This window comes from Prionailurus bengalensis, chromosome B2 (genome assembly GCF_016509475.1).
Source record: "Prionailurus bengalensis isolate Pbe53 chromosome B2, Fcat_Pben_1.1_paternal_pri, whole genome shotgun sequence".
Lineage (NCBI taxonomy): Eukaryota > Metazoa > Chordata > Mammalia > Carnivora > Felidae > Prionailurus > Prionailurus bengalensis.
The window spans coordinates 91,951,930-91,979,015 of NC_057349.1; positions in this window are offsets into that span (position 1 = coordinate 91,951,930).

Here is a 27,086-nt window from a genome sequence, read left to right on the forward strand (position 1 = left end):
CTGCCCCTCCCCCGTTCATGCTCTGTCTCTCTCTGTCCCAAAAATAAATAAAAACGTTGAAGAAAAAAGAAATTTTTAAAAAAAGAACTACATCCTGGACTAAGTGCTGCTTTAGATAAAACAGTTTCATTATTAAGAACTTCATATTCTAAGGGAACATTTAGACTACGTTTACAATCTTGGATTAAATAACTGAAAAACCTTGCAGTTTTCTATTTTATCATCACTTATAAGAACAAGTGACTCATTTCTTCTAGTTATTTTTTATTTATTTTATTTATTTTTTTAATGTTTATTTATTTTTGAGAGAGACACAGACAGAGCCACAGCAGGGGAGGGCCAGAGAGAGAGAGAGAGAGAGGGAGACATAGAATCCAGAGCAGGCTCAAAGCTCTGAGCTGTCAGCACAGAGCCTGACTCAGAACCAAACCCACCAGCTGCTGTGAGATCATGACCTGGGCCAAAGTTGGATGCTTAACCCCCTAGGTGCCCTGTCATTTCTCCCAGTTATTTTAAATAAAAGTCTTGTTTTAAATTAAGAAATTTAAATAAAATCTTCAGTTACTGATTGTACTGGTGTTGTTTTATCATTATGAATATGACTATGATTGTTTTCATTTCCCAATCACCTATACTGGAAGATAGACAAACTTATACAACAGTGCACTCTCAATGGGCATCACTAACTAATGGGTAGCATTGCCTGGGATTGAAGGCCTTGAACATGAAACAAAAAACCTCACTGTTTAGAGAGAGTTTTAGAGGATTGCTGCACTTTCTCAAACTGCATGCAAATTATTAGGCACATTTAACACATTTTTTTTTAATTAGGGTATATAACTTTCATCAGAATTGCAAATTGACTTTTTTGGGTACTCAGTATTGAAATACTGGGGAAAAAATCCATTTTGTTGAGACATTCCTGGCAAGAACTGACGTGACAATATGTACTTCACTGACACAGTAAGAAAAGGTCAAGTAACGGGCTTCACACTCTCAACATTGCATGGATTCAGTTCCAAGGTAGCTGCAGAAGGATCTGTAATACAAATATTCAGACATTACACATTGTATGTTTACAAACACAGACCAACTATAAGAAACCAGGTTAAGCCAAAAACATTTCTACTTGAGTCTGCTTATACTAATAAATCCTACAATTGACAAGGCAGTTGCTAAGGAAATGTCTCCTTAAAAACTGGTTAACAATGAACACTAGAGAAATTTCAGTAAATTGATTTGTAAATAAAGTAGACATGTACGTATCTGGAGAGGGAGACAGGTGTCTTTGGATTAGTTACTGGAAGTGTACCTTATCTGAATATGATGAATGGCAGAATTTGTTGGTCTCTGGAGTCAGATTTTGAATTGATATAGTCGTACAGGGCTTCAACATACAGTAGGCTGATTTAGATTTTATTTTCTATAAGTTTTTAGAAGAGCAGCTGTTTCCGTTAGAGAACTGAGTTCACAACTTTGCCTAGGTAGCATATCCCAAGACAGTCCTGTGAAAATTGTATTTTAGTTGATGTTGTCATGCCTATCCTGTTCTCTACACTTAATGAAGTAAAATAGAATACTCATTTTTCTGTTTTGTTCACTCCTTTTCACAGTTTTCTCAAGGGCACTTGAAACCTCCTAAGAATCGGTGTTAGAATACCGGTATTAGATCATTAGAACATGGTCCTTGGAGAATCTCAACAGGCCATGAATATTATCAAGTGCCCTTGAGTCAGTCACCACATACAAATGAATTTGAGATTAATGTGCCACTACTTCCCCAATTAGTGCAGATAATCATTAATTGATTGCAACATTATGAGAACAGAAATCTGGGTTTTGGGAGGACAGCTGCAAATAGTTTTTATTTTAAGATTTCTTTCCCTAGAGAATTCTGCTCATGCTTTTTCTATCATTTTTTTTTCTCTATAATGATTTAGGTCATCACCTCCACAGCAATTTGACCTTTGCCATCTCCACCTGCCATTGTTATAGGCCCCAAATTCAGGCAAAAAACAGAAGATGCACCTACAGAAAAGGCAGCGAACCATGAATTTCTCCTATCATTCGATGGAGACCTCTCTTGCTGTGAAACTGACCTTCTTTTCTTCCATGAAAAACCCATTATAATGTTCCTTAAAGAACTTTCAAAGCTTTTAGTCGATAGTGGTTATGAGTTTGCTATAATGTAAAGTAGGATAACTAATATTACATTGATTTTTTATTACTTCTGACATTTCTAAAACACTCAATATTTGACTTTTTAGAGTTTACTATAAAATATTCAGTTTATGTGAACCACAGTATTATTTTATATGGAATTACATTCTCTTACACTGAAGCTCATGAAAAATAATACTTTTTAAAATGTTTATTAATCTGAATCTTTGTAATAGGTATCAAGTTGATTTATATGCATCCAGCTTCTGCCTTAATATCTACCCAACTAATGATTGTCAAAATGACCTTATAAAACCACTTGGATCTGATTCTACTGCACAGACTCTTTCAGATCATTCATATCATTAAAGTAAAAATTAAGAATCATTTATAAGACTCTTCAGAGTTTGACTGTATTGTAGCTTGTAAAATCTTTTTTTTCCAGACTCTACTCATTGTTTCTATACTTTATGTTTTGCCACACCATAGCTCCACACGATATCCCATAGATGCCCCTGTATACCTGTCCATTCAGTCTCAGTTGTTCTTCTTGCTCATAATCACATTATAGCTTTCAGTTTTTCTTTTGACCATAGTAATTTCCCCTTTCTAATAATCTTATACGTATCAGTTATTTGCAGTTATTGCACCTGCTTATAAACCATAAGCTCCCTAGATGAACTTTATACTCTTTGAGCTCAGCGTTGTGTCCATTTTACTTTGTATCATCAATAGAAACTATCAAATTACTTCAAATATTGTAGGTATCAAAGCAACATATGCTCAAAAACAGATTGAGTGTAATGTATTACTTATGATGGTGAATGATGACATCATTCATTTATTCACTAATTTAAGAAGTTCATGAGGTGCCCTCTATGTCCTAGGAGTTGTTTTCCATGTCATTTAGAACCTGGCCATGATGTAGATTTTATCTAGAAACTCTGACTTACTTACACACTTCTCTGCCTTCTAGGACCTTTCGTATTGTTACTGCCATCTTTTTGTATTTCTCTAATTAAACTAGATACACCTCCTAATCTATAACTTAGGGAAAAAATTGCTGTTGTGGAAAATGGCTGTTTTACAGTAATCTCTCCACACGTGCTACTCTATAATCTAAGAGAGAACATTGTTGGCCACTGATGTTAGCCTGGAAGGTATTTGAATTCTCTATGCCTTCCTGTTGAACTAATGGCCTGATCCTGTAGGAGACTACTATCCCTCCACCAATTTCTCTGATTCTCATCCTGTGGCAATCATAACCTCATCTAATCTTTCTTACAGTAAATTTTGGCATGCCATGCTATCTATTTCTGTCACACACTGAAATTTTCTGAACATATTATTGTAGGGAATATTTATGCCTTTAGAATTAGATGCTAGCCAGAATTAGGAGTCATAGTCCTATTGTATAGGTAAAGCCTGATTTAACATAATCTTTGTCTCAATGCACGGTCACACAGGTTTTGTTTGTTTCAGAAGACAAGTACTTCAGCAGCCCTGAATTTGTTAGTACTTATAAGAGTGCCTGGTGTATGGTAAATTCTTAATGCATACTTACTGAATCAATGAAATTGGGTGTTTTTGTGCATTAAAGAGCAATGAGAACAAAGAACACAAAAGAATGGAGATTGTGAGTGTATGTGTATGTTTATCTCTGTGTATGTGAGTGGGTGTATGTGAGTGTGTGTATGTGAGTGTGTGTGTTTCTGTGTGTGTCTTCTTTAGCTATAAGACTACTGAAATTTGTGACTCCTCTGTGTTTCTGGCTTCCACTTTCATTGGAATATCTCTATTTCCTGGCTCTATGCATGGAAGTAATGTATCTGGTCTTTTTTTAACTTCACAATAAGGGAAACAATCTCTAAATTCCCTTCTCACTCTAAATCTGAGAGTCCATAGATTAGGTCTCCTTATCCTATTCTATTCCTTTGTTATTATTTTTATTCTTGGATGTATTATGCATTTCTTCTTTCCACAAGGCACTAAAGCACTATTTACAAATACTTTCATAGTAGAAAGCATATACATGATTAAAAATATTCTGCTATATAAATGTAATGATGCATGAATGAGGAGATATTTTTTAGGACTTTCTATTTCAAAGTTTGCTTTAAAAGTAGATTATTAACATACTGCTCTTACCAGCTAGCTACTTAACTGAGGAAAAGCAGAAGCTGATGATAAAATAGTCTCATTAAAGTGCAATTTGGCTTTACTCTGAATGTCAAGTGTATAGATTCAGGCTTAGAGTAAATCTAGGCCCTTTGGCAGTTGCAGTATCTATGATTTTACTCATCCCTCTGGACTTTCCTTCTTCTCTACTCTGTACTGGTATTTATTTCCTCACTGCTTTACATAGCCTAATTATGAGCTCCTCAAAGATATGAATCATGTCTATATTTTAATTAAAGCTTTCAGTAAATTCAGGATGCTCCCATAGAATAGCAATCATTCAAAAATGATATTAACTATATCAATTAATTTTAAACTTTATAATCCTTAAAAGTTTGCTGATAGGGAATTCAATTTGAAGGAGTCCATTTGCAGGTAACCAAAATCAAGAAATCTTGTGAAATCTTGCTTTTTAATTTGTGCCCCCTATTTTGGCACTCTCTCCTAGTTATAGGTGTGGAGACTTAGTCTATATTCAAATGTATTATTTGTCTCTTGGCAAGGATTCATAGCAATTGTATTGGTTACAAAGTTAGAATCTTCCCACGCCCCTAATTTCCCATAATGTCTTTCTTGATATTGGAAATCTCACACACTCTCACATAAATCTGAAGACAGACAAAAGGGTTTCCTTTTACAAAGTTAGCTTGTACTGTAAGTTCTTAATTAATCTCAGGCAGGCCATACCAAAGAGGACAATATTTCATTAAGAACAACTCTTTACAAAAATATAAGCTTCTTGTTGATGCAAAACATTTTTTAGCAGTTTAGTTCACTAGTATTTTCCAAGTCCTTAGAGCAGATACTTGATATATATGAGCTGGTTACCTGCTATTTTCTACCAATAACATTAGATATCCAGTTCCTATGGTTAACTAGGATGAGCCTTAGATAAACTAAGCAATAGCAAACAGACTGGTGTCTGTCAACCCACTCTGGAAATCCTTTCTTGGGTGTACCAGATAGTCAGCTATATATTTTGAGATTTGGTATAGTTTAAATACCTTAATTTCTTGTATTTGGAGTTGCATTTCAGACAAAACCATTTAAATGAACTTGAGAAATAGCTATTTTAAAATAATGATTCTAGTCTGTCTAACGGAAGTCAAGGATGGGATCTGACATAGCTTTCAGGAAAGATTGGACTCATGTGCTTAAACAATGTCAAGACTTTCCACCTTTTGTCTCTATCTTCCCTATGCATCTTCATCTTATCTATCTTTTTCTGTAGACCCCACTCGTTCCAAATTTTGGTCCATAGTTTTCATTAGTCAAGAACAGTTCCAGAATCTTTATCTTGCAGCTTCAGTCACTTGAGAGTTTCTCCTGTTTTCCTGGGTTCATCAGAAGCATGCCATTTTATTTTATTTTATTTTATTTTATTTTATTTTATTTTATTTTTTATTATTTTTGATTGTTTAATATTTATTTATTTTTGAGAGAGAGAAAGAGAGAGAGAGACAGAGAGTGAGTGGAGGAGGGTCAGGGAGAGAGGGAGACACAGGATCTGAAGCAGGCTCCATGCTCTGAGCTGTCAGCACAGAGCCTGATTCAGGGCTTGAACTCCTGAACTGTGAGATCATGACCTGAGGTGAAGTTGGACGCTTAACTGACTGAACCACCCAGGTGCCCCAGAGGCACATCATTTTAAATTTCCAAAGTATACTTTTCAAAAAGTTGAAAGCATAATTCTCATAGAAATATAGAATAAACACATGTCAAAATGCCTTCAACTTCTTGACAAGAAACCTGCAGAATGGTAAGATTGCTTTAAGAAATGTAAGAAACATAGTACTCCATTGTGTATATAAACCACAATTTCTTTATCCATTCATCAGTTGATGGACATTTAGGCTCTTTCCATAATTTGGCTATTGTTGAGCATGCTACTGTAAACATTGGGTTACAAGTGCCCCTATGCATCAGTACTCCTGTATCCTTTGGGTAAATTCCTAGCAGTGCTACTGTTGGGTCATAAGGTAGGTCTATTTTTAATTGTTTGAGGAACCTCCACACTGTTTTCCAGAGTGGCTGTACCAGTTTGCATTCCCACCAACAGTGCAAGAGAGTTCCCATTTCTCCACATCCTCTCCAGCATCTATAGTCTCCTGTTTTGTTCATTTTGGCCATTCTGACTGGTGTGAGGTGATATCTGAGCGTGGTTTTCATTTGTATTTCCCTGATGAGGAGCGACATTGAGCATCTTTTCATATGCCTGTTGGCCATCCGGATGTCTTCTTTAGAGAAGTGTCTATTCATGTTTTCTGTCCATTTCTTCACTGGATTATTTGTTCTTCAGGTGTGGAGTTTGGTGAGCAATGAGAAAGAATGAAATATGGCCCTTTGTAGCAACGTGGATGGAACTGGAGAGTGTTATGCTGAGTGAAATAAGCCATACAGAGAAAGACAGATACCATATGTGTTCACTCTTATGTGGATCCTGAGAAACTTAACAGAAACCCATAGGGGAGGGGAAGAAAAAAAAAGAGATTAGAGTGGGAGAGAGCCAAAGCATAAGAGACTCTTAAAAACTGAGAACAAACTGAGGGCTGATGGGGGGGTGGGAGGGAGGGGAGAGTGAGTGATGGGTATTGAGGAGGGCACCTGTTGGGATGAGCACTGGGTGTTGTATGGAAACCAATTTGACAATAAATTTCATATATTAAAAAAAAAGAAATTTAAGAAAAATGAAGTATTTCTATTCAAAGTATTTCTTTTCTATTCAGAACTACAGAGTACTGAAATAATACTTGTAATCATATACAAAACTGGTTGATGCCCTACTGGGCAATAAAAAATAAACAAAACTTTGGGGTGAAATTTTTAGCATGCTTATATCCCAATATACTTCTCAAAATCAATGTGTGTTGTTATTTGCCATGAAGTGCTTGCAGTACTGTCTAATACAAATCAATAACTACCCTTACAGAGTATTTAAATCTTCAATCAATAGTAATTAGTAAATAAAACAAAATAAGTAAAATAAAATAAAATATATATAGCACTGGACAATTACAGACTCTTGTCATGTTAGACAATAATTCTAGGGAGACATTGAATGGACATATAGTCATCATCCACCTATTTTCAAGTTCTGGATGTATTAAAACAACGCCACAAAGATTCTCTGCTTGCATTAGGTAGATTTAATGAGAACAAGTGTAGAAAATGTTTAATGCAATACTGGCACAAAATAAACTCACAATAGACTTATTTTAGATATTATATTTATTAATATTATGTTGCAAAAAATATAATCCAATACGGATTTATGAGATTTTTGCCCGAGACTATTTTATTTAAATATATATTAAAACTTTGAAGTAGTACATTTGTTCCTCCTTTCTTTCCTTCTTTCTTTGCTTCCTTTCTTCCTCTCTCCCTCCCTGCTTCCTTCCTTCCCTTCCTCCATTCCTCCTTTCCTTCTCTCTGTCAAAAATCCTGAAACAGTAAATTTTAAAACCAGGTCAGGAAAATAGTATTTTGTAAGAGCCTATTGTGCCTGTAAGAACGGTTCGTAAGCCGGGAGCCCTCAAATCCAGAACTGATATGAAGCTCAGAGGCTTAACATTATAGGATGGCTTATAAGGTGAAAATGAGTAAAGTGTTTAACCTTTACAATGATTAATTATTAGTATGGATGTTCCAGACATTAGGAAATAGGTTAAAATTGATTATATTATACCTGTTTAAAGAAAATGATTTAAGTTGTTTTATAATTATTGGCAGCATTTGGAAGAAATAACCTAAGTTTTGTTTGTTCATACAATAAGCTACATTTAATTTTGCTTATATGACTTGGATGGTTTTGTCAGTTTGGGGGTTTTCAAGTCTGGTCTACATTTTATTTTATTTTATCTATTTAATTAATTAATTAATTTTATTTTTTAAATTTATCTTATTATTTTAAGACTTACCCTCCTTACCTACTTCCCCCTTCTTTCTCTTCCTCTCTCTCTCCTCCCTTTGCTCTCTCTCTTTCTTTTTTTTCTTTTCTTCTTTCCCTCTCTCTTTCTCTCTCTCTTTCTTGCTTTTATTTCTCTCTCCCTCCCTCTCTTTCTTTCTTTTCTTCCTTTCTTCCTTTTCCTTTCTTTCTTTGTTTTACTTCCTTCCCTCTCCTTCCTTCCTTCCTTCCTTCCTTCCTTCCTCCCTTCTTTCTTTCCTTCCTCTTAAATTCTGGCATCCATTTGTTTAGCTAAGCTATTTGTCTCCACAGAATTAAATCAAAATAGTCTACTTCATCTTTCTGTCTTCAGTTCCTGCTACTCTTGCCCTGCCTTACTCTGATGCAGACACACTGGCCTCAGGACCTTAGAAATCTCACACTGATTCTCATCTCTCCTGGAGACTCAGATCCCAGCTTTTTCCAAGCCTTATTCCCTCACTTTCTTAAAATCTTTTTTCTCCCCAAATCATCTTTTCAGTAAGATCTGCTTTATCTGATTTAAAATAGAAACTTCTTCCAACTCTATTTCTATCTCCTTTGCCTTGATCTTTTCCTTCCCCTTGTGGTATATAGCACATCACAGGTATCACGTTACTTAATTTTATGTGGTTTTTATTTTTTGATGTCTGTTTCTACTGCTTCCCACCAAAAGATACATTAGAATGTAAGCTTCATGAATATAGAGATTTTCATCTGTTTTGTTTGCTATTATATCCCAAGTGACTAGAAAAAATTCCAGCATATAAGAGGTGCTAGATATTGATAGATATTTGTTGCAGATTTGTTGAAAAAAATGAATAAGTCACAATAGGAAAAGAGCCTTTCAGAGGCAGTAATTTGTTAAAAACGCCAAATTATCAATGAATACCTGTGACATTCACTATTCCTGTTTTGGAGTCTATTAAATACTGTATTTTGGACTTAGTGGTCAAGGCAGGGAATATCTCTTTTTTGGATGGAATTTTTTACTATGTTTATTTGGAATTATTTTCCACACTGTGGATCATCTATCTTGAAAGGGGTTAAATTTATTATTTAGAACACTAACTGTCAAATTATAGTCTTTGGGCCAAATCTTCCCTGCTGTCTAGTTTTGTACAGTCTGTGAACTGTGAATGGTTTTTACATTTCAATAGTTAAAAAACATTCTGAAAATAATAATATTTCACAGAATGTGAAATTATATAAATTCAGTTCAATGTCCATAAATAAAGTTTTGTGGGAACACAGCCATGCTAACTTATGTATGTGGTGTCTGTGATTGCTTTTGTGCTACAATGGCAGAGTTGAGATGTTTTAACAGAGACCATATCACCTTCAAGCTTAAAATATTTACCAACTGGTCTTGTGAATTAAGTTGGCCAACCCCAGATTTAGATCATATGTTTCAAGAGACAGAAAATATAAATCAAGAAGGATTGAGACTACAGAGAATGTGGGTTAGGAAAACACTGGCCCTGTGACACTGTGGAGTCACAAACTAAACATGACATTACAAGGCTCTTCCAGGCAAAAGGAGTGGATTTGGTTTGGTTTTTGGTTTGGGTTTTGAGAAACTGGGTTCAAGGTTGGCTGGACATTTTGAGAGTTTTGTATGTGAAAAATCAGGGGTTTTATTATGCTGAGAAAATGCAACATGATGACCAACAATGACAATGTCAGACTAGTACCAACTCAGCACCAGCTTCATTATCAGTTCTCCTGTATAAAAGAAGCTCAATAAAGGTCTAAAGCATAAAATTCCAGGGCTTAATGTGTGCTTGTTTCCTAACATGTGAAACAGATAAATAGGAGAGTGGCCTATATAAAGAAAGGGTGATACAGCATAAAATAAATGAAGTTTTTACTCAAAAATAGAAAACAGTGATGTAAGAAAACATGTAGAAGTGTTTTCAGATTAATGGTTTCAGATTTATGGTTCTAGTTGCAGGGAAAGTCCAGTTGTATTTCTTGCTTTAATGTCATATAAAATTCTCCAGGATCTTTATTAATAATGCCCCTTCTAATGGGAAGGAGAGGAAGTAACCTAAATAACTTTAAGAAAAAGAGTTTTGAGTGGATATTAATTATAACTTAAGACAAAAATCACTATACTCTAGCTGGCAATTTTGTTTCCCACAGGTCTATGGTTAGAAGTTCTGAAGCCACTTGATTTGTCTGTTGGGGCTCAATAAAAATAAATATATTATAGATAATGAGAGACAGATTTTTCATTCTCTAAAAAAGTAGTTACATAAGAAAACAGAAAAAGCTAAAATGAACCCCATGGTGCCGCACTGAAATAGAAAATATCAATACAGACTTCTTTAGGTAGGTAGATCAATAAATCAATAGACATAAATATGGATAGATAGATAGATAGATATAGATACATACATTGACTCTTGGATAAATACTGATTCATGTACACATGAGTTAGTATATGTGTATATGTATGTATACACAGATATTTTGTCCACTAGCAGAGCGTCTAGAAGCACCTAGACACCCTAGTAACAATGAGTGAAACTATGGCCCAGATTTTGGGTTTTAAATACCACTTTTCATGAAAAGGAATCAGAGCTCCTTGGAGAAATGACTGATTCCAGAAGTGAGTCAGGGAAAATATAAGATGTGCCTGGAGCATCTTATGATGCTTGAGCATAAGGATGTCCTAAATTTTTTTAAAGACTGATGAATATTAAAAGGGCACATGAGCCATCCTGAGTGAGCTCTCAGTGACCAAAGAAAGACCTTGAGCAACAAAATAAATAAAACATGTACCGAATTCTAACCCCAAAATAAAATACAAATTAATGTGTCTGTATGATATAACAAATAACAAAATAAATCAAGAAATAGAGAAGAAGAGACAAATATCTCCTCACAAAAGAATTTCAAATATTAGTGGTAGAGGGAAAGCAGTAAATGGAAAATCACCAATCCAGCCATGGATGCATAAATTAGTGGACAAAAGTTTAAGTGGAAGCAGGATATTTGTATAGTCTCAAGGTAATAGCTACAGAATATTTAGTAATTAAAAAGAAAGGGAGCAACTGCAGAATCCTAGCAAACATCACTCTTGCATTAACATCTTGTAATTAACATCACTAGTAATAAGACATATGGACATCATGTATCCCTGATATGATGCACTGAGAAAGTCATATGATCTCTGAGATATCATTTCTAATAATGTATAACCTCAGTGTAGTCAAGAGAAAACATCAGGCAAACCCAAACTGAGGGACATTCTACAAAATAACTGACCAGTCTTTTTCAGAAGTGTCAAGTTTTTGAAAGACAAGGAAAGACTGAGGCATTCTCCTTGATTGGAGAAGACTAAGAAGACATGCCAACAAATGCAGCGTGGGACCCTGTGTTGGCTCTGGAACAGAAAAAGAGCAATAGAAAAAAAGAAGTTCACATAAATTATGTATTTTAGGTTAAATGGCATTGTATTTGTGTTAGTTTCTTAGTTTTGATAAGTATTCTATGGTTATATAAATTGTTAGCATAAGGGGAAGTGAGTTGAAATGAATGTAAAGACTGTATGTACTATTTTTGCAACTCTTCTTTGGATCTAAAATCACCCAAATGTAGAAAGTTTTAAAGAATGCTCACTACTACTGTCTTCTTTGTCCAAAAAGACCCCAACAGTACTGAGGACAATGACAGTTATTCCATGGTTCCCTACTGAGCAGGCAGAGACTGGAAAAACCAGCCCAGATAACACATAAGCTGCTTTCTAAGCTTCCTGACACCTTCTATTCCCTTCAGGAACCGACATAGCCAGAAGAAAAAAGAGAAAAAAAAAAGAAGCAGAAGGAGAAAGTCAGAGTGGCTTATCCTCTTTTCATGCCCAGAAGGAAGAAGAAAGGCAGCTTTTAGAAACCAGAGAGAAAAAGTGAATAGTGTATTATTCCCACACTTTCTCTATTTCATTTTAAATAATAATTATTTTATTGCCGAAGGAATACTCTCCAAACAATAAAATCTAGGCATTGTATTAAATAGCAATTCAAACAAGAAGTTTAGCATATTTATCATTCTACTCTTGTTCCTCATAGATGTTTAAATAGAATAAAAGCAAATGGCAATCTGATTCCCTCATGTACAAGGAGATGATAGGAATAACATTGTCTGTAATATTAATTAATGAAAGTTAGGTTTCCAAAGAGTAGAGATGATATGATTTTTAAATCATCTTATTAGAACATAGAGGAAAGTGTTTTGATTTACATGTATATTTCAGACTATAAATTACCAATAGTTCCTTTCTTATTCTCATCTCACATCATACCAGATAGGAGTGGGTATGGTATGCAAGGGAAGAGTAATGTGACTATTTGCACTCTGACCTACTGCTATCATCAGCAGGTAGTTTAAGCAAAAGTAAAATTCACTAAGCTGCGAAATAATTAATGACAAATCTCCACCTAAATCACTGGCAATTTCTTGTCATCTGAAGTGGGTGACTCTTTTCTCGCTAAGTCCCACAGCAAGGATAATACATTTCAAAACATACAGGGGCAGCAGATAAAATAATTGAGTGAATTAGGCTATGGTGGGCACTGTGGCCAAAAGAAGAGCCCTTGTCTTTGCAAAACAGCAGCTACTAATAAGTAAGAGTTAATTGTCACCGTACCAGAAAGTAAGCACACTCTTTTAAGATTTCTTTTTTTTTTTCAAGACAAGGCAAAACTAAGATTTTTATATAAAATCTCCCCAGCCTATGATTTCTTTCCCATGGGATTGTTAGTGCTACTTGGCATATAAAGCCCTCACTTCTCTTCCAATAGCAGAATAGGCCATGAGGACATTGAGCTCAAGAGGGTAAGAGGGTGGGTATCTGTCTCTAGTGGCAGATGAAATACTTGTAAATTAAAAAAAAAAAATTCCTTCAAATAAGAATGGGTAATGAAGGCTTAAGGCAGGTTTTATTTTCTATAGGACACCTTAAGTATAATTTGTACACCAGAACACATATAAATCTCCACACGGAGATTATGACAATCAATTTTTTCCTAAACGTATGAAAGTATTAAAAGATACCTCATGGCTTTGGGAGAAATGCTACGGATCTAAATGCATCTCCACATTTATATATACAGTAAAACCTTGGATTGTGAATAACTTGTTCTGTGAGTGTTCTGTGAGACGAGCAAATATTTCTAACAAATTTTATCTAGATAAATGAGTGATGCCTTGCAATACGAGTAGTACGTGATGCCGAATATCGCATGATCACCACTGATCCAATGGTTCTTGAAATGTGCTTTGATATACCGGTGCTTTGGATTACAAGCATGTTTCCAGAACAAATTACACTCACAAGCCAAGGTTTTACTGTATATATGATATAACATATACTTTTGAAGAATGTTTTATGGGTATTTCTGTACATTTGAACACACGTACACACCTATGCATGTTATTTGCCTTGTCATGCTTCAGAATTGTGCTTTAAGTTAGATAAAGCGTGATCAGCTGATTTTCTTACCCTGGGTAAACGGGAATAGGAATCTTGAATTGCGTTAAAGCAGATGTTTGCAGAGCCCTTGCTTACATTTCTGATTCTGGTACTCCAGCCTGTTCTTTATGCTATGATTATGTCTTAGCACTCTATAATCATGCCTCATCAACCATGCTGGTTCAGTGTGTCCTTAGCGTGTTTCTTTTGTGAACCTCACTTGTCGTTGCCCTACCCCAGCTGGATTTGCTAGCCTGCTGAGATTAAATTCTCTGCACGTGTCCTTTGAAGAGCAATTGTCATTACAGTGTATTTAGATAAATTTATACACGTATATACACTTTTGATTCTGTTTGCAACGAAACTTATATGCTTTTGGCAGTCAAAATTTGACTTGCCTTACAAGTAAAAATCTCACTGAGATGCAATGAAAGATTTTAACTGATAATCAGGATATCCTGACTTTAGTTTTTGCTTTGCTGCTTGTTGATAATATATAACCCATATTGAAACTTTTAATTTCTTTATTTGTGAATAAGGAAAATCATACTAAAGTGTGATTTAAAAGTGTTAAGTGTCTTCCTTCAAAGTGTGTTGCATGCAAAGGCAGTGGTTTTAAAATTGAGATTGCTTTAGAATCACCTGTAGGGCTTGTTAAAACACAGATTGCTGGGTCCCAACCCCAGAGATTTGATTTAATAGTTCAGGAGTGAGGATCATGAATTTGCATTTCTAACAAGTTCCTAAGTAATGATGATGGCTTTATAGACTACATTTTTGCAGCACTACTCCATGAAACATTAAGTGTAAGATTATGCTATATCCAACTTTGCATAACATACAGTCTGAGTAACATTTCCTGGTTTGATATGACTAATAATTTTCCAAGATTGCGTAGATTGGGCACATAATGCACAACAATATAGCAGTAACAGTAAGGGCTTTGAAGTCACTTATACTTGAGGTGGAAGCTCATTTTTATCTCTGTAAACTCTTGAATCTCTATTAATTTCTAAATTGAAAGGATTAACACTTGCTTCATGAAGATGTCTTAAGGGTTAAACCATGTAAATATGTGCATTATATTTAGATTTCAATTCCTTTTCACTACCTACTTCCCAATTCCCTGTTCTTATTTTACTGCAAAGATCAAATTGGTAATTCAGGTGGCTAACACAGTAAGTTTAGTTATTCCAATATTTAATAGATGCCTATTTGTCTAAGCATGTGATAGAGGCTAGGTGATCAGAAAATATAATGAAAGTGAATAATACACACCAACTGTTTTCAGAAAGCTTCATTCTCATAGATGCAGAAGAGCTAGGAAATGTACATAACCCAATCTTGCAATTTGGGAGGGGGTGAGATGGCAGTGTCAGAGAATGCAACTTAGAATATTCTGCTTTAAAAAGAAAAAGGAAGGGGACAACTGGGTGACTCAGTCAGTTAAGCGGCCAACTTCAGTTCAGGTCATGATCTCACAGTTCGTGAGTTCGAACCCCATATCAGGCTCTGTGCTGACAGCTCAGGGCCTGGAGCCTGCTTCAGATTCTGTGTTTTCCTCTCTCTCTCTGCCCTTCCCCGCCTAGTGCTATCTCTCTCTGTCTCTAAAATATAAATAAACATAAAGAAAAAGGGGAAAAAGAAGTTTATGCTTTTGCTTATATTTAAAACGAGTGTCAGTAGTCAGCTAAGGATGGTCTTTCAGAAAGTGATAAGAACAGAATTTAAATAATAGAGGCATGAGCTATGTGTCTTTGGAACTCAAATATATATATATATATATATATATATGGCTATATATATATGGCTATATCTATATATATGGCTATATATATATGGCTATATATATAATATATATATATATATATGGCTTGTTAATCACGTATGTATTTTTAATTTTCTATCAATATGTAGCAAAATTAGTAAAAATTATCATTTACTTGTTCATGATCTTACCTTAGAGCAGATTTTGGCATGGATGGCTCATCTGCTCTAACAAACAACACTCACATGGCTGACAATTAGAGCTGACCCCTGGCTGGAATCCAGCCGGAACTGCTAGGTAGGGTTGTGGTTCTCCTCCCCATCGAATTCTGCATGTGGCTATTCAGGCTTCCTCACAACTGGATTCCAATAATCGGTGTTACCACCAAATGTGAAATCAGAAGCAAGAAATCTCTTTAAGTCTGGCTTTTGGGTTTGAATTATAGCCATCTCTATAAAGTCTTTGAGCTCAATTTTATCTATAGAATGTGACTAGTGAGCTTATCTCATAGAGATGATGAGGGTTAGTACAGGTGAACCAATGGAATGCACTGAGATGTTAGCTCAACAGCATCTCTTCAGCCCTATTTAAATGGCGAAAATTCAGTCATGAAGGTATGGTGATGACAGCAGCACCAGACTCCACCTCTCAATGCGAAAAGTACAAAGATTTTATGGCCATCTATCATGACTACAATCAGATGGAGAGTATTAGGGCTAAGTATTGTGACAGGGATTAGAATTAAGAGAACTATATAATGATGTTCAACGTCTAGATTTTATCCTGACACTGAAAAGAAGCCATTTTAAACAGTAAAGAGACAAGGACATCTGGGTGGCTCAGTTGGTTAAGCATCCAGCTCTTGATTTCGGCTCAGATCATGATCCCAAGCACGGTTGGCGCGTTTGAGCCCGAGTGGGGCTACGTGCTGTCAGTGCGGACCCTGCTTAGGATTCTTTTTCTTTCTCTTTCTCTTTCTCTCTCTCTCTGCTCCTCCCTCACTCATGTGCTCTCTGTCCCTCTTTCAAATAAATAAATAAACAAACAAAAAGAATGGTAAAGTGACATTAATATATTTGGTTTGTAATTAGATTATTTTGACAGTATGGTGAGCATGGTTTGGAGAAGGGTACCACTGGAGTAAAGGAGACCGATTTTAAGCTGTTACAATTTTTTAGATACCGACGCATAAAAACTAAAGTTGGAGAACAGTTGCAACAAAGAAAGTGACAGAATAGAGATAGAGATGGGACATGAAGGGGTTAGTTTTTGGAGACCTCTAGGGAAGGCAGACTGAACAGACCTGGTGGTAAGGGAGGATGAGGAGCTGTGGAAAGATGATGTATTTAATTTTGGACATTTGGGTTTAAAGGTGAATACAAGATTTCAGAGATATTAGTACTATTTTGAGCTGAAACTTAACGTTGAATTCCTGCTTCATAGTCAGATGGTCCAGAAAGAAAATATAACCATGCAAAATAGTTTATTTGTGAACTAGTTAAAGGATATTTCTTTTTTGTTTTTTGTTTGTTTGTTTGTTTGTTTGTTTTAGAAAAGTCCATATTTTATGGAGTTAAATTTCTAAAAGAGAACAGCTAAAATACACCTAGGTACTAGGATTGAGAGAAAATATAGTACTTGTCTATTTGTTTAAATGTTAGCTGCTAATTAGCACTTTGTGAATTTACATTAATCTGTTCTGAGGAAATGAGTGTGTATTCTTGTAGAGACTTCCTTGTTAAAGATTCTGTGAAGGTTGGTGCCAATGGGCTAAGTTTATTGCCCTTAATTGGCTTGTATGTCTTAGACAAAAAAGATATCAAGATTCCTCCCTTTGCTCTGTCCTTGACTATCCAACAAGTAGTTTTGTGTTTCTTCAGCAACCAAAACAAAAGGATTGCTATTGACCTCCTTTGAATGATTTTATAAGGAAAAACTCACATAAAACTGTCATATGTCAAAATGGATTGATCCCCATTGTCTTTTAAATCTCTTAACAAAGAGGAGTGCCTAGGTTGCTCAATCCTTTAGGCATCAGATTTGGCTTAGGTCATGATCTCAGGGTTGGTGAGTTCAAGACCCACCTTGGACTCTCTACTGTCAGCACTGAGCTTGCTTCAGACCCTCTGTCCCCTCCCCAACTGCCTCTCCCCATTCCCTCATCGTGCTCCCTCTCTCAAAAATAAATATTAAAAAAATAAATTTATTAACCAAGAAAAGAATATTTACATTACAGAATTCCTTTCATATCCCATTTTACACTGCAAGTTTTCCAGTCAAAAATCAGTCATTTTTACCTTAAATGTTTTATATATCTTATTAATATGTCATATGTATATACTAATAAATTAAATCATATCACTAAGAACTTCTGTAAAATCTAAGACCCTCCTGCACTTCCTTCCTCTGACTCCCCACCATTCTTACTGGATTACCTAAAGTACCTACCCACTTACCTGAAGTAAATTCATTGGCCTATTTGAATACGGTTCTTCTAATTGATATCTCCACAGTGCTATTTTTGTTGTATTAATTTTTCAAGTTTGAATGAGATAAAACTCTCATATAGCATTGTGTAAATTTAAGGTTGTAAAAAGTTATGATTTTTTATGTGTGTGTATATTGTTCAATGATCACCACGCTGAGGTTGTTTAACACATCCATCTCTTCACATAGTTACCTGTGTGTGTGTGTGTGTGTGTGTGGTGAAAACTTTTAATATCTGCCTTCTTAATTTCAAGTGTAAAATACAGTACCGTTAACTATGGTCACTGTGTTGTACATTATCACATTCCTAGAACTTACTCATCTTCTAACTGAAAGTTTGTACCAATTGACCACCTTCATTCTTTTCTTCCACCTCTGCCCCTGGAAGCAACCAATTTTCTCTCTGTTTCTGAGTTTGTTATTTTTAGATTTCACATATAAGTGAGATCATACAACATTTGGCTTTCTTGGTCTAACTTATTGTATTCTGCATGATGCCCTCCAAATCCATGTTACAAATGGCAAGATTTCTTCATGTTTTTTGGCTAAATGAATCTCTCTCGCCTGCCCCTCTCTCTGTCTCTCATATGTTCTTCATCCATTAATTTGTTGACTAACACTTAGGTTATTTTTGAGTCTTGACTATTGTAAATAATGCTTCAATGAGCATGGCAGTGCAGATAACTTTTTAAGACAGTGACTTCATTTTCTTAAGATACTTACTCAGAAAAGCAATTGCTGGATCATATGGTAGTTTTATTTTTTAGTTTTTGAGAAGCCTCAATACTACTTTCCATAGTGGTTTTACCAATTTATATTCCCCAAAGCAGTGCACAAAGATTCCATTTTCTCCAAATTCTTGGCAACGTTTGCTACCTCTTATCTTTTCGATAATAGCTGTTCTTACAGCTGGAAGGTATTATCTTGTGGTTTTGATGTGCATGTCCCTAATGATTGTTGATGCTGAGCATCTTTTCATGTACCTGTTGCCCATTTCTTTATCTTCTTTGGAAAAAATGTCTATTCAAATTCTTTGCCCATATTTTAATCATATAATTTGTTATTGAATTATATGAATTTCTTACATATTTTGGTAATTAACACCTTATCAGATATGTGATTTGCAAATATTTTTCCCTTTTTATAAATGGCTTTTTCATTCTGTTGATTGTTTCTTTTCCTTTGCAGACCCTTTTTAGCCTGCTGAGTTCACACTTGCCTTTGTTCCCTGTGTTTCTGGCATCATATTAAAAAAAAAAAAAACATTACCAAAAGCAGTGTCAAGGAGTTTTTTCCCTTTTTCTTTTCTTCTAGGAATTTATGGTTTCAGGTCTACATTCAAGTCTTTAGTCCATTTTGACTTAATTTTTGTGAGTGATGTTAGGTAGGGGTTCAGTTTTGTTCTTTTGCCTGTGAACATCCAATTTTCCCAGCACCAGTTGTTAACTAGACTATCTTTCCCTATTGATTCTTGGCCTCTTTTCAAATATTAGTTGACCATATATGGATGGGTTTATTTCTGGGATCTCTTTCTGTTTCATTGCTTTTTCTGTCTTTTTTTTTTTTAATCAAGTACCATACTATTTGATTACTGTACCGTTATAGTTTAGGCTGACATCAGGAAACATGATGTCACCAGCTATATTCTTTTCTCTCAGGTTTGCTTTGGCTACTTTTGTAATCCCATACATATTTTAGATTTGTTTTTTCTATTTCTATTAAAAAAACACACCATTGGAATTTTAATGGGAATTGCATTGAATCTGTTGATCGCTTTTGGTAGTATGGATATTTTAACACTTGTTCTTCTGAATTATGAACACTGGATATCTTTCTATTTGTGAATTCCTCAAATTCTTTATACAATGCCTTATAGTTTTCAGTTCCAAGGTTTTCACCTTGTTTATTAAATTTATTCCTGAGTTGTTAAATTATTTTTGATGCTATTATAAATGGCATCAAATATATTATTTCTTTTCCGAAGATTTCATTTTTAGTGTACAGAAACACAATTGACGTATGTATGCTAATTTTGTGTCATGCAATTTTAATGAATTTATTGGTTCCAACAGTGTGTGTGTGTGTGTGTGTATTTGTGTTTCAGTTGAATCTTTAAATTTTTCTCTATGTAAGGTCATGTAATCTGTAAAAAGAGACAGTTTACTCTTTTTCTAATAAATTCCTTTTATTGCTTGTCTTGCATAATTATTCTGGCTAGGACTTCAGTCCTATGTTGAATAGGGGTAATAAGAGTGGGCACCCTTGCCTTACTTCTGGTGTTAGAGGAAAAGAACTCAAGCTTTCACTATTGTATATGATGTTAGCTGTGAGCTTCCATATACACCCTTTATTGTGTTGAGGTACATACTGAACTGTGTGTACCCTCTATACTGAATTTACTGAGAGTTGATATCATGAACTGATGTTGAATTTTGTCAGTTGTGTTTTCTGTATCTTTTGAGGTAATCATCTGAATTCTGTCTTTCATTTTATTAATATGACATACCACGTTCATTGATTTATATATGTTGAACCATCTTTGCAACTCAGGAATGGATCATACTTGATTATATGTATGGTCCTTTTTAAATTTTTGTTTTCAACGTTTATTTATTTTTGGGACAGAGAGAGACAGAGCATGAACGGGGGAGGGGCAGAGAGAGAGGGAAACACAGAATCGGAAACAGGCTCCAGGCTCTGAGCCATCAGCCCAGAGCCTGACGCGGGGCTCGAACTCACGGACCGCGAGATCGTGACCTGGCTGAAGTCGGACGCTTAACCGACTGCGCCACCCAGGCGCCCCTGTATGGTCCTTTTAATGTGCTATTTAATTTGATTTGCCAGAGTTTATTGAAAACTTTTGAATCAGTATTTATCAGGTATATTGGCCTGTAGTTTTATTTTCTTCTTGTGTCCTTATCTTGCTATTATTTCATAAAATATCAGATAATATAATTTTATGATCTTATAAAATAAAATTAGAACATTTCTTCCTCCTCAACTTTTTGGAAGAGTTTGAGGATTGATGTTTATTCTTCTTTAACTGTTGGATAGAATTCACCAGTGAATCCATCTAGTCCTGTCCTTTTCTTCTTTTGGATGATTTCAATTACTGATTCAATCTCCTTATTCATTAATGGTCTGTTAAAGACTTTCTGTTTCTACATTATTCAGTCTTGAGAAGTTGTATGTTTTCTAGCAACTATCCAAAACTTCTGGGTTGTCCAATTAGCTGGTGCTTGTTTATTGTTTACAGTAGTCTTTTATGACTGTTTGTATTTTTGTGGTATATGTTATACATTTTATTTATAGTTTTATTTATTTGAGTACTTTGTATTTTCTTTGGTTAATCCAGCTAAAGTTTTGTCAATTTTGTTAAACTTTTCAAATAACCAAATCTTCATTTATATTCTCTGTTACCTTTACTTCTACTCTAATCTTTATTATTTCATTTGTTCTACTAAGTATTGACTTAGTTTGTTCTTTTTCTAGGCTGGCACGTGTAATATTAGATTGTTTGCTTTAAATCTTTCTTTTTTTCTAGATATATGTGTTTATAGCTATTATTTTTTCTTTATAAATGTTTAAGTGCTGCAGTGTTAGGTCCATTCGTATTTATAATTGTTATATCTTCTTGATGAAATGACTTTTTTTTTATCATTATATAATGATCTGCTTTGTCTCCTGTGTCCATTTTTTTTTGCCAAAAGTCCATTTGTCTGATGTAAGTATAGCTCCCCCTACATTCTTTCGGTTACCAGTTGTTTGAAATATGACTTTCTATCTCTTCACTCCCAGTGTATAAGTGTCCTTAAATCTAAAATGACTGTTCAGCTATGGATTATCAAAAATTATTTAGATTTCAGTTCCCTGTCTTACTACCACTTGCCTCTTTGAAGTCCCAGTCATCTTAGGCATCCTTTAGCCTTTCTGGGGGTTAGAGGTTCAATTTCCTGAAATCATCTTCATCAGTAACCCTTTATCCATTCACTCTCCATATTCCACAATTTTAATGAAACGACATATTTAATTATGTCATATCCTGTTCTAATTTTGGTGATTATTTTACACACTTTGTTTTATTAACATGTTTCAGTGGGGTCTTAGGAGGGAGAGAAGATGAGCCTGTGTGCTCAGTCTACCAACTTGACCTAGTTCTATTTTTTTTTCTCTACAGACTTTGTTAATATAATTTTTCAGTTCATCAAATATTTGTTAAGCAAGATTAGCTGCTTTATGCTTGATAATATGAGCTCAGTGATAATTTCAATATGAGATGAGTTCAAAGATCATTAGATAACATGAATTCAAAATTCCTTCAGAATTTTGTAGCCTAATATAAGAAACACATGTATAAATATGTATTTATTATTTACTATAGCACTAATACTAATTTCAAGCACCTAATATGTGTTAAGTATTGAAAGGTACGTTATCTTTGCAATACTTAAACCTCAGAATAGTGATATCTCATCACACATCTTTCAGAATACATATTTTGTAATCAATTTTAAGAAGTTCATTGAATCTGTGAAGTCAAGCTATAGGACCATATTGGGTCAATAGATCCCAGTTTAAAAGTCCCTAGTGGGGGCACCTGGGTGGCTCAGTTGGTAAAGCATCTGACTCTTGATTTCAGCTCAGGTCATGATCTCACAGTTGTGACATTGAGCCCAGCATTGGGCTCCATGCTAGGCGTGAAGCTTGCTTAAGATTCTCTATCTCTCTCTCTGTCTCTCTCTCTCTTTCCCTCTGCCCTTTCCTCATGCGTGTGTACACACACACCCATTACACACCCGTGGTCTCTCTCAAAAAAAAAGTTAACAAAAGTCCTTAATATATTTAATCCATTCATTTGTTTACTGGAAAATATTTATTGAGCACCTACTAAAAGCTGGGAATTGTTCCGATATGGGGGAGATTCAACAGTCAATGAAACAGACAAAAAGTCCCTCATTCTCTAAAGTTTATTATCTAGGGAAGAGTATATAATATGCTATATCAGATTATGGTGGGTGCTATGGAGGATAACAAATCAGAAAAGGAGTTTGATGCATGATTGAGAGACTCAATTATAAACAGAATACTCAGAGAAGCCAAGCTGAGAAAATGACATGAGTAAAGACTTGAATGAGGTGAAGGGGCCATACTCATGACCCCTTGACTTGACAAGTCATGACACTCATGACTTGAGTGTACCAGGAGATGGAGCAGTAATGGCACACTTCTTTTCTGAGAAAAGCATATGCTTGGCATGCTTGAGAAAGTGAAAGGAGGCTAGTGTGGCTGGTGTGGAGTGAGAAGAAGACAGTGAGGTATGTGATGGCAGAAAGGTGGCAACACATGGGTCTGTCCAGCAGAGGCTTGCACATCAGCATTAGTGAGATGGGAAGGGTTTAGAAAGATGGCACAGAGTACTGATATAGTCTGACTTCCTTGAGAAATAAATTTTAAACAAATGCATCCCTGAGAAACCTTAGGTTGGCAACGGAGGAAGAACATCCCAGGTAGAAGGAAGAACATGTGTGAAAATACAGTCTTTTTTTAAAGGAATGATCCTCATTGATGATTTATCTCTGTTTCTGTTGGGAGAAGGGAGTCAGCTATGAGATAAGGTATAAAGGTCTTTCAGTGGTTTTTTTGTTTTATTTTGTTTTGTTTTCTTCTTGATAATGAAAGTTAGCAATCCAGCATAAATTTCCTAGTGAAGGTATTTACACAAGCTCTTAATTAAATGATGGAAACTTAAAAAAGAATCAGCTGAAGTTGTAAAAACTGAGGCCTTATTATTTGAATCAACATAAAAATTTTTTTTTCAGTGAAATTGCTGCAAGCACAAAAAACGTGATGGACTCCAAACTTCTAACAGCCAAAGCAGTATGAAGATTTCTAATGACTAGCCATAAACAGCTATGGAATGTCTACATTTAGGCCCATGCCCAGAGCTAACTTTTTTGTTTTGTTTTGTTTTTAATTTTAGAAGCTTAGTCTTCTAAATCTTAGTTGCTTCAAATTGAAAAACAAAAAGCTTTGGAATAATTCTTTCCCCTTTGTAAAAAAAAAAAAATCTTAAAAAAATATTATTGAATGAATGAGAACAATTTAGTAGTTTGGTTTTTAAATTTAAAATTTTTATTTTAGAGAGAGAAAGAGAAGGAGACAGGGACAGAGGGACATAGATGAGAGAATCCCAAGTAGGCTCCATGCTCAGCATGCAGCTCAACTTGAGGCTTGGTCCCAGAACTTGAGGTCATAACCTGAGCTGAAATCAAGAGTAGGACAATTAATCGACTGAGCCACCCAGGCTTCCCTTTAGTGGTTTGTTTTTAAAAATAAATCTTTCTTCCATGGGTGAATACTTAATGATGCAATTACTGGACCATAGGGTAGTTCTACTTTTAGTTTTTATAGGAACCTCCATACTGTTCTCCAGAGTGGCTGCACCAGTTTGCATTACAACCAACAGGGCAAAATAGTTCTCTTTTCTCCATATCCTTGCCGACATCTGTTGTCTCTTGTGTTGTTAATTTTAGCTATTCTTACAGGTGTGGGGTGATATCTCATCATAGTTTTGATTTGTATTTCCTTGATGATGAGTGATGTTGAGAAACTTTTCATGTGTCTGTTAGCCATCTGGATGTCTTCTTGGAAAATGATCTATTCATATCTTCTGCCTATTTCTTAACTGAATTGTTTGCTTTTTGGGTGTTGAGTTTGATAAACTCTTTGTAGATTTTGGATACTAACACTTCATCAGATATGTCATTTGTGAATATCTTCTCCCATTCCATAGGCTACCTTTGAAAAATACTTTTTTAATGTTTACTTATTTCTCAGACAGAGAGAGACAGAGCATGAGTGGAGGGAGGGGCAGAGAGAAAGAGGGAGACACAGAATCGGAAGCAGGCTCCAGGCTCTGAGCTGTCAGCACAGAGCCCGATGCGGGGCTTGAACTCACAAACCGTGAGATCATGACCCGAGCCAAAGTCAGTCACTCAACTGAATAAGCCACCCAGGCACCCCTCCATAGGATATCTTTTAGTCTTGTTGACTGTTTCCTTTACTGTGCAGATTTCATCTTGATGAAGTGTCAATAGTTCATCTTTGTTTTTGTTTCCCTTGCCTTTGGTGATGGGTCCAGTAAGAAGTTGCTATGGCTGAGGTCAAAGATGTTTCTTCCTGTGTTATTCTCTAGTATTTTTAATAGAACTACTCTATGATGCAGCAATTGTGCTATTAGGTATTTACCCAAGGATACAAAAATACAGATTCCAAGAGGTGCATGCGCCTCAATATTTATAGCAGCATTATGAACGATAGTCAAACTGTAGAAAGAGCCCAAATTTCTATTGACACATGAATAGATAAAGAAGATGTGGTATATGCGTGCAATGGAATATTACTTAGCCATCAAAAAGAGTGAAATCTTGCCATTTACAATGATGTGGATGGAGCTATTATATATTATGCTAAGCAAAATAAGTAAGTCAGAGAAAGACAAATACCATATGATTTCACTCATACATGGAATTTAAGAAACAAAAGAGATGAACGCATGGGGAGCGGGGGAGAGAAGAGTGGAAAATCAACAATAGGTTCTATAGTTAGGAATGCAGAATTTTTATTGTATGCATTTCTTAGAATTTGATTTTTTTTTTGTTTTTTGTATGTGTCCTATATATTTTATATACTATTTTCAAACAAAATAATATAACTTTAAAGGAATCTTCATTAATTAATATATATATATATATATTTTTTTTTTTAAAAGCAGAGACTTCTATGATTATGGGAAATAAAGGAACTGAATCTAAATTTCCTGGATGACCCTTTATAACAAACTTGTATTCATCTTCACAAACAAGAAGATAGACTTTGAGAGTCAATAATAGGGTGGAATTTAATCTTTGCCCCTCCTTTCCTCCATACTTTTTGGAGACAATGAAACTTGGCCAGGAAGTTTTTTCCCCTTGCTTTTGGTCCTTGGCAGGGTGTTCTGTTGAAGGAGTTAGTTGTAACTACATTTCTTTCTGAAATCTATATCTTCACTAGCTGTGTTCCTAGGTAAATTAATTACCCTTTTTCAACAGTGATTATTTTTTATAAAAGCGTAGGTAATAGCATTGTATTGGTTGATGTTATGAGTAAACAAAGTAATGTAGATGAAGCACCTAGAATATAGTAGTATTTAGTAAATATATTTTATCCTTCATTAAATATGATAAATATATTATACCCCTTATGTCATTAGGATTTGCTTATACTAAATGTGCTGTGTCTTTCATATCATTAGGACATCCTTCCCCCTGGGTCTTCTATCTCTACAGCTTTGTGGTTATAGAGAGATCGTTATTTTTTGAGTCTTGCTTCAGGCACATGGTCACTCAAAGTTATGTGAACTTTCTCCGCATAGTTTTAAGAGAAAGACATACTAGAAAGCAGGCTATTGCCAGAGGATGTTATGAAGGTGGGTTGTTCCCTTTCTCCTTCCCACCTTGGAATGTGAGTAATCACAGCAGTGTCTATAGTTTGATTCAATTAAAATGAGACCTCAGCAAGACTCTCATGTTTACTTTAGCACCTTTTCTGGGAAGCCCTCCTTGTTCCTCATTCTGTTGACAGATTTAGTGCTTGTTGTATTACGTGTTGTGTATTTTAATGCTCATTTTGTGTCCTACAGATTTTAGGAGGCACATCCTAAATTCTATCACTTTGTTATTTTACAAAAACAAAAACAACAACAAAAAACCCCTATGGTTTTACTGATATCTTCATGGGTGAAACTGAGATTTTTACTAAAAATTCTCATGCCAAATATTGTGCATTTAGTCTGCACAATGCTTGAAGAAACTTGAACTATTTTCTAATAATTAAAAACAGGGAGATTTTACGTGAAAAATGAAAAAGCCACATCCAGCTGAGCCAATAATGAGCCAAAGCTCAGTGGCATGTGTCTTTCCTAAGAAAGAATGTGCTATCCTGTTCAACGTTCCTTCAGCCTGGCCCTTTCACACATTTATGCTATTTTCTGGTGGGGCGAGGCATTTGAGTTTGTGATCATCAATGTGGAGAGATTCATTTTATCATTTCAGCAT